This window comes from Athene noctua, chromosome 7 (assembly GCF_965140245.1).
Source record: "Athene noctua chromosome 7, bAthNoc1.hap1.1, whole genome shotgun sequence".
Taxonomy (NCBI): Eukaryota; Metazoa; Chordata; class Aves; order Strigiformes; family Strigidae; genus Athene; species Athene noctua.
This window is the reverse complement of record NC_134043.1, coordinates 1,563,568-1,576,412: the sequence shown is the minus strand read 5'-3', so window position 1 is coordinate 1,576,412 and position 12,845 is coordinate 1,563,568. Positions and strand designations below refer to the sequence as shown.

The 12,845-nt window shown below is 45.7% G+C and overlaps 1 protein-coding gene across 4 annotated transcripts in view; it reads left to right on the top strand.

Moving 5' to 3' along the window:
* Positions 1-12,845, top strand: part of GALNT13 (polypeptide N-acetylgalactosaminyltransferase 13) — a 151,058-nt gene that overhangs the window by 59,597 nt on the left and 78,616 nt on the right. The window lies entirely within an intron of this gene.

Sequence of the window (12,845 nt, the reverse complement as noted above, 5' to 3'; positions counted from 1 at the left end):
AGCCTGAAGTCTGTGTGGTGCCACTGAGACTGTGCAACAGCCTGGGGGAGTGGTTCACCACGTCCATTCAATTATTTTTAATGGAATTAAAAGATTAATTTTTTTAGTCACAACAGTGGCCTTGTGTTTCCACGTGTGTTTGATGTGAAAGTACAAACGTGGGTGTTTATCTCCATTTAAATAGAGATTCCAACTGCTGTCTAAAGATCCTGAAACAAGTTATAGTACTTAAAAAAGAAAAAGAAAAGTCTAGGTCTGCTTTCTGTTTTCAGCAGTCAGAGAATTTCCTCCTGTCTCCCAGTAGCAGCGCTAACGCTGGTGGAGTTTCAAGTTTAAATAAAAAGCCCGTTTTATTTAACTTGAAACTTTTTCATAAAGGGATGTTTTCCTAAGAATTTCTAACTGAAATGGCATGTATGGAAGATTATCCAAACTTCCATACCTTTGGAAGTAAATTTTAAGAGGCAGGAATTTTTTTTTTCCTCTTAATTTTTAGAGAAAACTTGTGTTGATTGAATTTTATCTTTTTCCAATGCCGTTTATTCCCTGTTCTTTCTCAGCCATAAGTCATAAATGGTCTGATTTATAGGTACTGCAGCTTATAACAAGTGAAAATTTAAAGAAATATAAGCATAACTAAATATATACAAGTGGTCAGGTCTTCTAAAAATCTCCCATTACTTTTATTTTTTAAACCGAATTGTCACCTCGCTGAAGTCTTGCTTATTATGCTGTGTTTGAAATTAGATTCTTCAGGTTCCCATGAAATTTAAAGTTCCTTGGATTTTATTTGTAAACACCTGCAAATAATAGAAGTAGAAGTGTTACTTTAACAGTAGAGCTTATTCACAAAGAGCAGAGGTGATGCTTCTCCAGGACGTGATCGTTTGTAGCTCGGTGATGCCAAGTTCCCATAAAACAGCCCCTTTCCCTGGGAGCAGCCTTCGAAAAGAAAGTGCATATTGAAGAAATCCGTAAAATGCTCAACTTAATGAACAATTCTGCTCAGTCTGAGGGAGATGAGTGATTTAATATTGAGAGAAATCTGTCTAAATGCATTTTCTTGATGACAGAAGTTTCATATTCTTGAAAGGACAAAGTATTACGGGATTTAGGAAAAAAATTATTTTCTCATTTTCCTCTTCAGACAGATGCTTTCTGTACATATTCTGTCTTTAGGGAGTATTAAATTGTTCTGAAAGCCAATTTATAATGCTTTGCTATTAAGGAAGAATATGATTTTATGGTTAATATATTTAGTGTATGACGGAAATGTCTTTTTATTGACGTGGGGGACAGAGGCATCCAATTTGCACTGGGTGTCTAACTCGCTCTGTCTTTCACATTATAAATGCAAGCTTTTCGTTCAGAGGCCAGGAAATTTTTTGCAGCAATATTAGATGAATGGACGAAATGAAAATAAAACGTGTTCTTGCTGGACATGCTGTCTAGTGGGAAATTCGTACTAACGTGTGCAGCTGTGGATACTACTGGGTTACGAGGAATCGTGAGCTGATGAAAAGATCAGTGTTGCCATGGTGTAAATGTGCTAAATCAGTGTATTGGCTGTGAAGCAGCTGCACTAAACACAGCAGAAAACTCGAGGCCAGAGCAACAAAACTTTGCTGGGAGGTGGTTGGGGTGAGGCTGAGGAACTGTGGGCATTAGAGGCAGCGGGGCAGGACGGGACAGGCTGTGTCTTCTGTAATGGTGCTGGGGGCTTAAAGGAGTGAAGGGCTCTTATACAGGGCTAATGAACTCTTGGCATGACTTGCCCTTGTTATTTCTCTACGGCACGTTGACGTTTCTCTGAGCAGACGCCGTGCCGTGGCTGCCGGCGCAGGCGGTGAAGGGTCCACGCGCGGTCAGGGTTTGCAGGGGTCTCTGGGGCCGGGGGCAGTCACGGCTCCTGGCAGCGGTGCTGAGCACGGCTCCTCTCCTCTCTCACATGAGATGTCCCTGGCAGATCCGCTGACTTTCAGTGTGGGGCTGGTTTAAGACTGAGATGTTGGGGAAGCGGCTGAATCCCTTTTTCTCAGTGACGTCCTCTTCCTGCTCCCAGTGGTGTCGAGTGTAGGCTTAAAGCAGAAGATGATGTGTCTGACTTCCCACACCCTGACTTCACTGGAAAGAAAACCTCAGCTTACACATTAGTCCTCTGTCTAGCAGGTTTTTATGATGTCAAACTGTGGTTTAACCCTAAACGCAAAGTGAGTTTCCCAGTGCCTTTATATCTCTACAAGATTTACTTAAATCTCTGCACAATAGTATTATATCCGTGTTGCAAATAAATGTCTCGAAACAGACATAAGAATTCTGGTAAAAAACAAGAAGCCCAAGAAAAAACAAAGAGTCTTATTTGTAATTTCTCATTCTAGAAATTCATTTTCAGTTATGCTACAGTACATTTATTGATAAAGTCATTGGGAAGAGGGCAGTGAAAGGGAAGTGCTACGCTGTCAGAACAGCTTTTTCATTCTTCTTATATTTTATATAAATATGTATATATTTATATAGAATTAATCCATTTCCATCCACTTCTGTTCTGGCCTTCCTCATTCCTTTTCCCTCTTTGTTCCTCTTTATTCATGCCAGCAGTTTATCCCATCCTCCTGATGCGGGTGTACAGGTTTCTTTTGCTTTGCCCCGGGTGCTGCTGTGGACGTAGCACTCTGCGTGTACTTCTGGGGGTCGATCTGCCGTGCACCACCTCGGAGTGGGGATCAGAGATGCTCCTCTGTCCTGTTGCCCTCCTCCACAGCTTGGCACTCCTGGCCTGCCGTGGCGGGTCCAGCCAGGGCTCTGCCTCTTTGGGGTCGCTGCTGCTGTTCTGCCTCCGAATGATCAAAGCAGTGCTGTGGCAAATGGGGGGGGTCTGTAAGTGTCATATGAGTCTAGATAAGAAACATGTATTGAAGAGGGAAAAAAAATCTGAGGGAATCTTAAGTTTTTTCACATTAGCAGATGAAAGAGCTCCTGAAAAGCTTTTGTGACTCTGTTTCTGATGAAATGTTTGATGATTGTGAGCTAATCCTGGATTTTTGCAGCAACCACGATACCTGTTAGATGAGGGAGACTTTTTTTTTTTCCCCCAGGAAAAAATCTTAGATTTCTAAAAAAAAGTTTAATTTTATCAGTTGCAGGAAGACCAAGGAAGGCTGTGTTGGTTGCTGGCTTTACAGTTTTGTGAAATAAGGCGTCTATCTCTTGTCTCATCCTCCTCCCAACCAGGGATGTTTGTGAATAGACCTGCTGGGATGTCCTGACCTCCCTGAGGTTCACGAGAGTTTGCTCTGACTCTGTAGGAAGTTTTCTCTGCAGGAGACCACAGAATCCACCTCCCGTGTGCTGTAAGGGAGCAGCATGCCCACGTCCCGTTGTGTCTGCTCCTCTCTCGATACTGTAGCTCCAGCTAATGAGTGAGACTCTCGCGCTCACAGTTCAACCTCCTTCCCGTGACATCTACTCTTGTCTCCCAGGGAATGTCCCTCGACTGCCTGAGTTCTGCTGGTAATGGCCAACTTGAAGATTTTAATCAGTGTCAGGTCTAATTTGAAGTAGCTATTGATTAAACCTTAAACCCAATTTAATTCAACATAGAAATGGTTAATTTTATTTCTAAGTATTTTCTCCGGCAAGGAAAGAAATCCATCTTCAATCTTTTCTGGATGAGTAAGGTTGCAAGTGCTATTCTACAAATTGCTAAACCATTATAATTGGATTTTATCACTGAAATTTAGGTTGAAGTTAGCTGTTGCGCGTGTGTTTATGAGCATACATTTCTGATCAGAAACAAACTCACATTACAATCATCTAAACAGTAATCACAGCTTAAGCTCAGTGCTGTGGTTTTGTGTTGGCTTCTTCAGAGCAAAAAACTTGACAGGTATTCCCAGCGTGGGGGGAAGAAAGGCTCTGGAAGGAAGAGTATAGAAGTGGCAGTCACTGCTTGTGAAAATTTCCTTTCTGAAAGGATCTTCTGTGAAGATCATTTAGTGCCTTCAACTCCGTGCTACAGGGCAGGAAGCTTTGATTAGATTTTTTTTTTTTTTTTTTTTTTTTGCGAGACCGCTATTTGTTCTTCATGCAATTTAGCCCTGATAAGGGAAGGTAAATAGTTTTATTCTGTGACGTTCACATCTAATCCATTTGCCTTGCACCAGAAAGTGGTGTATAGGTTTTTTCCCACCGCTAAGCTGTGGTGGATAAAGTATGTAAGAGTTTCTTTGCCAGGTTTATCTGCTCACAGCTTCATATAATTAAAAGCTAATTTATTTTTCAAGATTTTACTGTGTATATACAGTTACGTGTAGAGAATCTGTAAACCACTCATGAACAAGTAAGCTGAGGGAGAAATCGGTAATTAGTTTTGTCTAGAAATTACGTTGAAATGATAGTTTGGAAATTATTTCACCTTGTTTGGGGGGGGAAATCACCCAGGCTGACTGCCAGTAGGGAGAGAAGGTACATAAGGTAATCTGTAGAAGATCAAAGCCAATTCCCAGTGTATAAATTAGCTAAAGACTGTTAAGATTAAAAAAAGAAAAGTAATTATCCAGCAATGAGAAAAATACGTTCATGAGTCAACAGACAGCTTCTAGCCTAGTTTTGTGAGTCTTTCATCTGTACTTTCATCGTCCCCGTCCCTGTTTCCCCCGGCAGGCTGGAGCACGCCGTGAGTCGGGGAAGGAGCAGAGATCTTCCAGGGCACGTTTCTAGATGAACCTAGACTGGCATTTGCAAAACGTGTCCTCGCTGTGGGAGATTGGGGGAGATTCCACTTAGAATCTCCGTTGGAACCATTTGGCAGCTGGTGTTTCTAAAGGCAACTGTAATGGACCATGATAACTTCCCAGGTTTTTGTCATCACTTTTATTGTGGCCGTCCCCAGTCGAAGTCTAATAATATGCATTTCTAACTCAAGAAATGCCGATAGCCCTTACTTTGCTAGCTCTCCATCTTACTAACTTCTTTCTAATTGTTGGAACTCCCAATTTCCTCGTACTGCCAAAACAATAGTAACCACCACGAGATTCTTACATAGAGGGTTGCTCCTGTCATGGATGAAAATATTAACACTGTAATGATTTAGTGGCAAACCAAGATTTATTCATGACTAGCAGCACTTAATCATTAACCAATTTAAAGATTTACAAAATAATTCAGTAAAATTTATAATTAAAAGAACGACTTAGCTACAGATTTGATGACAAGATTCACACTAGCTTACTATATCGTTTTAAGGTACTACATGGTAGCTTAAATCTGTACATGTGCACTCACAAACACAAGATGTACAAACACACAAAGTATTTGGATCAAGTAAAATCTGTATGTCCCCACACTTGTGAAGATAACTGTATACCCAAACACATGGGTAGGTAGAAAGCGAGTGGGTGCAAGTGAAGCTAGCTCAAAGTTGGAATTTCCCTTTTCTCGAGTTTAGAGTAAATACAACACATGGGCATTCCTCAGTGAGAGATAATTGAGACTCAAGAGGGTTGACTTGGCCCTGGGCTCCCGTCGGGACAGCGGATGGTACCTTGAGGAGTTGGTACCTGAGAGGGTCCCAGCCCGGGGGAGATGCTGGTCCCAGGCTGCTGTGGTCCAGGAGAGCTCAGAGGGTCTCGGGGCCGCTGTTCACAGGGTCCAAGATAATTGCCTTTTGTCAGGTATTTTTCACTTCAGCCCAGCTCGAACAATTAAATAACTTGGTGTCTTCCACCAGTGCACAAGGACGTGATGGGTGTGCAGTTCTGTTGTTCTTCCTGGACCCTATCCCAGGTACAGGTGTACTGGGCTGTCAGGAGGCGATGGGCTGGGATCACCAAGGGACAGGGAGGGCAGAGCCACACTCCTCAATTTAGAGACAAGGATGTGCTGCGGGAAAGCGTCAAAAGCTACACAGGGCTGTTTAACTTTTAAAGTACATCAAGGTTACCCATGTTGCAAGGATAAGCACATTCCTAGTTCTCCCGTAAAGACCCTAAATAATGTAACAATAGGTTAAACTGTCAGGTATTTAGTCCTCATGTGGTATGTGCTTTAGAAGATATGTGGTATTTAAACAGGAAAGATGGATCTTCAGGTAGTTCAGTCTTGTATCAGTCCTGCTTTTCCTTCAGCAGCTGGTCCCAGGGCAGTTCCCCCGTGTACCCACAGGCTGAGCCAGACCCTCGCTGCCAGCAGAGTCCATCCCCTGCAGGGCCTGCAACTCCATTTCCTGATCAAATGCTACAAGGCTGTTCAAGCATGAAACTGCTCCCTTGGTGTAGAGCCCTCCCCTTGCCTGGCAAGTCAGGGCTCAGAAAGGGGCGATGTCCGCAATCGCTGCTCTTGGCCCAACCAGCTGTTGTGAGGAACAAAGTTCAGCCTTTACGTCTGAGGGAGACGTGGGGATGAGTCTCTGGAGCCAACTGAGAAGTGAGAACAGCCTGCAAAATTATATTCAGCAGCAAGAAAAAGTAATCATAGTTTCTTTACTAAAAGAAAAGTTCTTAATGATTAAATCTTGTTATAGTTTTTATATTTTTTTAAGAGGATGGGCAGTGAGAGCAGCAAATGCCATCCCAGCCATGCAGCCTGTTAGATGATGCTTCTACAACCAGACCATCAGTGTAAGTTCCTTCCCTCAGGCAGCTGAGCACTAAGCAGTCAAAGCAATAAAGATCCTTGGTTCAGCCCTTAGCAGCAGGTGTGTGGATGGCTCTGGCAGCGCGGGGTGTCTCCTGATAACACCAAGCAGAAATAAGGAGCAGTTAGCAGCATCTGTCCCAGGCAGGCGTGGCCCTGGCCACCCCCGGGTGAGCCCTGGTTCTGCTGTACCTGCTCGCGGTGGATGTAACAGGGGGCAGCTTCTGTTCTGGGGTGTCTGTCCCACTCTGCTAGCAGCGTAGTCTTGGTGGTTTTGAAACTGCTTGTGGCGTGTAGAGAACGTTCACTTTGTGGTGAAGGAGCAATCTGAAAAAGTGGTGAGAATGCCAGGAAGTAAGCCCGTAGTTGTAATGCACGTTCCTGTTTTATGTCCTCCCTGCTGGAAGCTGTCCTCCAACTTGGTTGCGTGCATCCAGTCAGAGAAACCAGTCACTCTCTCACTTATCGCACAAACCCCATTAAAAATTTATGCATTATTGTTGCAAGTAAGAACGCAATAAAAAAAAAAAGTCGTTTCCCAGTAATTTATATGGTGGCGTGTGTGCGGGCTGGAAAAAGCACATTGAATTTTGAGAACTGTCTGTCCGCACTTACAGAAGCAGGACTGGCTGCTCTCCACTTGCTTTCTTAGTGCAGCAGGATTCCTGGTGGATTTATGGAAGAGCTGGCGGCCTGTTTGCACAGCCCGAGGTGGGGGTGTGGGAGGGCGGCGCAGGAGCGAGGGTTTGCCCGGAGGGTCACCGAGCCTTTGGCTGACTTGCTGCCGTCAGTTTCTTGCCAGGATTTCAGTTTGGGGAGAAAGTTCTGAATCCAGCACATTGGTTACCTGCTTTGCCCAGCGCAGCATGGAGATGTGTCTTATACCTACAGGCAAACGCTGAACAAAGATCTGAGCAACTGCAGCGTGAAATTGTGCCATCGCTCTTATCTCGGCTCCACCTGATGCCGAATTCCACCCCTTGGCTAGCTGGGGGCTCCAGAGCTATGTGAAAGCAGAAGCATGTGAAAATGATTTCTTTGTTTCTTATATCCTTTTTTGCAGAGATGAATAAGAGATTTTGGGGATTCAGAGTTAATCCTTGTTAAAGTGTTTTTCAAAAAAATGTTTTAAAAAAGATTTTAACAAGTAAGGGAAGTTTGAGGTGAGCTTGCTGAGGTTCAAAGAAGGTTCAGCAATGATATAATAAAAAATGGCACTGGAAACAGACTGACATTAATGACCAGAATCCATCCAGGAAGGTCTGATCCAATCTGTAATTTCCATTACAGGTCTTTGATTTATATTGGAAAAAGTGGAGAAAGTACAAAGGGCCCAGAGAAGCTGTGGCTGTCCCTCCCTGGAAGGGTTCAAGGCCAGGTTGGACGGGGCTTTGGGCAACCTGGGCTAGTGGAAGGTGGCCCTGCCCGGGGCAGGGGGTGGCACTAGGTCATCTTTAAGGTCACTTCCAACCCAAACCAGTCTGGGATTCTGTAGTCCTCTTGAAAAAGAAATGTTCCTCTCTATGCTGTGTTGTTTGCTTTTAATAATACTGTGCTGTATTATTGTTTTCTTCATTAAACATAAAAGGAACTTTGGTCATTTAGTAAATGACTGCTGAAGTAACTTCTAAAATATTAAAATGGAGTTTGGGGTTGAAACTCCCCAAGGAAGGGTTGATAGTCAAGGCTATACCTGAAGCTTTATGAGCAATGATAGCTGAAGGTGTGAGTGAAGGGTCTTAGCTCCTGCAGACTGCAAACCTATTTATACTCTGTAATGAAACACCAGAGAACAATTTTCATAAGGTATTTTCACATCCATCATCTGCTGGCTATAAAAATTGGTTAGCTTTGGAGTATTTTGATACAATAAAATTTAGTAAGACAGCGTTCTGGCACAGTTCTGCTTTTCTCTAAGTGAAATAAATTCCTGTTCAATTATTTTCTATTTACCTTTCACTTGCATAAATTTCAGTGTAAGGTATGAACTGGTGCCATTTAAGTAAACGTATTAAAGCAGGGTTTAAAGCTGCACGCACTGAAATGTGGCGGCAGGGTCTGCTGCAGGGAATGTGGGATGGCTCTGGGCTGGGAGTGGTGGCTCGCTGTGGAGAGGTCGGACACGGACTCCTGCAGCTCCTCCAGAGCTGAGGGATGCACGTGGCTGTGGCAAAGGGGAGACACGACAGAGCAAGCTTAAATTAAAGCTGCTCTCGCAGGGAAGTCAAAACATTCGGACAGTCTGTTCTGCGCTTCATCATACTGTACCATGTAGTTCATTTTTGTGCTTTCCCTGAATAACTTGCAGACTTTATTTAAATTAGATAGGAGGACGCTATTTCAGGCAATAAGATTCTCATAGGACGAGAGTTACCACTTTAGAAATAAGTTAGTGCTTACTGGGGGGAGTTAAATTCTACTCCAGCATGTGATTTTTTTAGAAAGAAAGCCCCAAAAGGAGCCGTGGTGATCTGCACGTGGCACAGTTAACGGTTTTGAAGGGCAGGTTTGCGGAAGGGAGGGTTTTTCCGTGAGGGCGCTGGCCGAAGGCCTGGCCCCGGAGAGCTCTGTCGGGTGGTTCAGTGGCCCCGACGGCTGGAGTCATGCCCGTGGGGTTCCAAACCACTTCAGCAAAGCGAGGCGGGGGGTGTCGGCTGCTGTTCTTGGTGGAGGGAAGTCAGAAATGGTCTCCCGTGACTGCTGAACATGGAGCAAGCTGGTGGTTTGCCACAATATTTTTTCCAATTAAGTGCACCTTTCCTTACGCTTTAAATCCTGTTTGAGATTTGAGGACGATGGAAATACTTGGAGTATTTCTGTGGATACCAACACTGTCCCCCTGAAATAACACTGTATGCAAGTGTGCTCTTGAAAGCCAGATACAGCAAAGCGCAAATAACATTTGTTACGTGCTATTAGCATAGAATAAAGCATCATAAAGTGCCTTGGCGTGTAATCAATACGCACTGAGAGGATTTGGCATCCTGTGAGGTATCTGAACGTGACGGTGGTATTTCAGTTCTAGAGGGAGATAAAGAAATGTGACTGCCTGCCCTTTTCTCTCAGCATCTCCGCAACGGTGAGCGATACCTGAGCGTCGAACCGCGCGTGCTGACTTGCTCACAAGGGGTACTGCCGTGGGGGATGTTGAGAAATGCAGATTTCAGGCTTTCTGCCTTTGATAAAAAAGAGAGGTATGCCTGAATTCCAGCTCTTGCATCACAAAGCGGGGGGTGATGTTGGAGAACAGCTGTGAGTGAACACATGGGTAGATGCCCAGGCTGCAGTGTTGGTGATCAGTGCTGATGGGAACCCCTTGGGCTGCTGCTGAGCATTTCTTGAGGGCACCCAGTAGCTCAGGATCTAGGAGCCTGCTGAAGAAACGCTTCCCAGGGTAGGAGGGTATGTGACTGCACAGGGACAGAGCACTGCAAGGTCCCAGGGACAGCTTCGCCTTGGGCTGTGGTTCTTCATCTGGCAAAACCGGCCTCCGGGACATGGCAGAGCCTTCTGAGAGGGAAGGGTGCTTTTTTAAAATAGGTAATCTGGGGGTTTTAAATGCCTCGTTGCTGTGGGAACAGTATCACAGAATCATCTGGGTTGGAAAAGCCCCTGAAGCTCCTCCAGCCCAGCCATGACCCTCCCCCTGACTGTTCCCAACTCCCCCAGATCCCTCAGCGCTGGCTCAGCCCGACTCTTCAACCCCTCCAGGGATCCCGGGGACTCCCCCCTGCCCTGGGCAGCCCATTCCAAGGCCCAACAGCCCCTTCTGCACAGAAATCCTTCCTCAGAGCCAGCCTGACCCTGCCCTGGGCAGCTTGAGGCCATTCCCTCGGGGCCTGGCGCTGGGGCCTTGGCTCCAGAGACTCATCCCCCCTCTCTGCCCCCTCCTGGCAGGGAGCTGCAGAGGGCCAGGAGGTCTCCCCTCAGCCTCCTCTTCTCCAGACTGAAAATATACTACAGAAAATGTACCTTTACAAAGCAACTGAGCTACACCAGCCATCAGTGGTGGGATTTAAACACCAATATAACCTAGAGGTTGTCTATCACAATAAGGATCTTTTTTGGGGTGTACGTTGCCATCTGTTTTCGTCGGGAAGGTGTGGGAGGGGGAGAAGGATGGAGGGTGGTGACAGGCAATTACCGATGGCGCAGCAGGGTCTACCCTTGCCTGCTCGCTGCCTGTTCCGACTGCTGAGCCTCTCAGGTTGCATCCACTTGCTTTGCAGAGAAACCTTTGGCGGTGCTAATCAATATATAAACGGGAACTTTTTAGAAGGCTTTAGGCAGGCTTGTATAGCTGAGTGGGAGTGCTTTGTGGCTGGGACAGCTTTCAGATGGGAATCCTTGAATTCAGAGGCATCAAGGCATGGTTCAGGTTGTCCAACCCCAACATCTCCCTCACTCCAGGTGAGGCTGCCTTCGATTCCTGCCGCTGGCACAGGCGCTCCTGCGCCCCCCTGCCCGCCGCTGGCGCCTGAGAGCCCCTCCTTAAAAACAGCAGAGTTGTTGTCCTGTAAGTGCTTGAGTTTCGCTGAGCTGCTTGGAAAACTGCTTAATGTTTTCCTGAGAATTGGCATGTGAGATATTATTCTAAATAAGAGCATAGTTACATACGTGGTGTTATTTCAGTACATGGGATAAGCTGTTTAAAGGTGAACTCTCCACTATAGTGATAGGACAAGGGGTAACAGTTTAAAACTGAAGATTTAGATTAGGTTTGAGGCAGAAATTGTTCCCTGTGAGGGGGGTGAGGCCCTGGCACAGGCTGCCCAGAGAAGCTGTGGCTGCCCCCTCCCTGGAAGGGCTCAAGGCCAGGTTGGACGGGGCTTTGGGCAACCTGGGCTGGTGGAAGGTGGCCCTGCCCGGGGCAGGGGGTTGGGACTGCATGGGCTGTAAGGTCCCTTCCAACCCAAACCAGTCTGGGATTCTATGATTTTTAAGAGGTAAGTCAGTCATGCAAATCAGAGTCTTCAATTAGGCACCCTCACCATCCCCATTCTGGGGGAAAAGCTGACTGCTAGCTCTCCTGCAGACTCTCTGCGGTTTGACAGGATGGGAAGGAGGCGAGATCCCATCAGGGCTGCCTGCAAATTCATTACCACAGAAAAAAAAATGAGAACAATATCTGCCAAACAGCACTGAGGTCCGCCTTTCTTTTAATACGAACTGTTTAAGCTGTTTAACTCTTTGATTTTGTGTAAAAATTATTCTTGACCATTCTTCAAAAATAACGTGTGGATGTGATGTTAAATTAAGACTATAAAACAACTGTAAGGTGTGAAGTTCTCTGGAAGGTGTCCAAACCTATAAAAAGATTAATTTATTGATTTAATTTGCTTTATATCTTGTGATGTTTTGGCAGTTTGCTTAACTGCAGTGTTGCCTTTTAACAGGCACTTTTGCAGAGGATCATGCACAATGATAAATTCGTCACTTCAACGTACGGCCGCCCTTTGATACGGGTTTGCACGTGCATCGCTCTGAAGTGAGGAGTGAGTTTTTCTCCTGTTTCGTTACCGCTTTCAGTTTTTGAGCGATGACCTTGACCGTGTCCGAGCGCCAAGGGTGGAGGCGGGGGGTAGGTAGGAGGGCACCTTGGACCAGCGGATGGTTTGTGCTTGTGTTAGCGGCCGTTAGTCCTCAGCGCTCCGGAGATGGGACACACGGAGATCGTTGCAGAGAGGGAGAAGGTGGTGGGTGTCCTGCTCCCAGCAGTGCTGCCTCGCACTGCCTGGAAACTTCTGCCAAGCCACCTCCCGGCCGAGCGGTCAGTCGTGGCTGGGACACAGCGAGGCGGGAGGGAGCGAGGCTGTCATCTTAGCTGGAGAGAAATACAGCAACGGGTTGTGGTGGGACACAGCAGATTTTTGAACAGGACTGGTTTTAAAATGCAAGATTTCAGTGGGGAAATAGGGACTAAGAAGCAAAACAGAAACAAGTGTGGAAAGAGAAGCGACTTGTCAGTAAGGCAAAGAAGCGAGGAGCCTACTTATGTTTCTTTCAGATGCTATTGACTTACTGCACACATTAATGCTTCTGCACAGTCATAGATACTTGGTAATGCTGGAAATCACAATTCCAGTGGAATGTGTAGTATTGCATCAGTATATTCCAGAACACTGTTCATCGTAAATCCCCTTCTGTGAGGAGGAGGAGAGCTTGCTAACCCACAGAGCTAACTTAAGGTTTTGTACGTGCATTTATGTAGG